General features: G+C 38.9%; 1 non-coding gene across 1 annotated transcript; it reads left to right on the top strand.

Annotated features, from left to right (window-relative positions):
- Positions 1 to 773: 773 nt before the first annotated feature.
- Positions 774 to 845, top strand: TRNAA-UGC (transfer RNA alanine (anticodon UGC)). Its single transcript has one exon. It is a non-coding gene; the product is annotated as a tRNA-Ala (tRNA).

Here is an 845-nt window from a genome sequence, read left to right on the forward strand (position 1 = left end):
TGTACCAGAATCACCCTCAGGGCTTACTAAAACACAGATTATTGAGCCCTACTTCCACAGTCCCTGACTCATAGGTCTGGAGTAGGCCCAGAGAATTTGCATTTTTAGTAAGATCCTAGGTGATGCTGATGCTGTTGTTCTGAGGACCACACTTTGCAATCTACTGTCTGACACTGAATTCTGTTTCTCACATTTTGTAACCCAGATTTATATTTGAATATTCACATTTCTCTTACGCTTTTTATTCAACAAGATACAGATTTACTCACACAATCTACTGAGTGGGGATTTTTCTTCTTAGACTAGGTGGAGGGTTGGTTTGTGAATAATTCCAAGCCCAAAACTTAAGACTGGGTATGCCTTACAAGATGAATCTATCCCAGTACTTTACTCACTGAACTGGCTTCTGATTACAGTTAGACTTTGTATAATACATCAGGAAATTTCCCAGTGGTTTGCTGTAACCATCTATGGTTCTACTTTTCTTTATTCTGGCCATTTCAAATGACTGGATCTGAATGGCTTATATACATAGTCCTGCTCTGATAAAAGCCAGTTTTGCAACCCCTTGTTCTGTGTTGGGCCTGGTGAGTTTCCAATTACTCTAAAGGACTTCGTGACATTGATTTAAATCTTCTTTCTCACACTCATGACCTGCAAAATTCACACAATTCTTGCACAACAATTTAAAACTTATTTTGGGGAAAAAAAAAAACTGATCGAATATAGTATATTTTTAAAAACTTTTTTTGGAACAACAATCTTGCATATGTGGGGATGTAGCTCAGTGGTAGAGCGCATGCTTTGCATGTATGAGGTCCCGGGTTCGATCCCCGGCATCTCCA

This window comes from Hylobates moloch, unplaced genomic scaffold (genome assembly GCF_009828535.3).
Source record: "Hylobates moloch isolate HMO894 unplaced genomic scaffold, HMol_V3 SCAFFOLD_20, whole genome shotgun sequence".
Lineage (NCBI taxonomy): Eukaryota > Metazoa > Chordata > Mammalia > Primates > Hylobatidae > Hylobates > Hylobates moloch.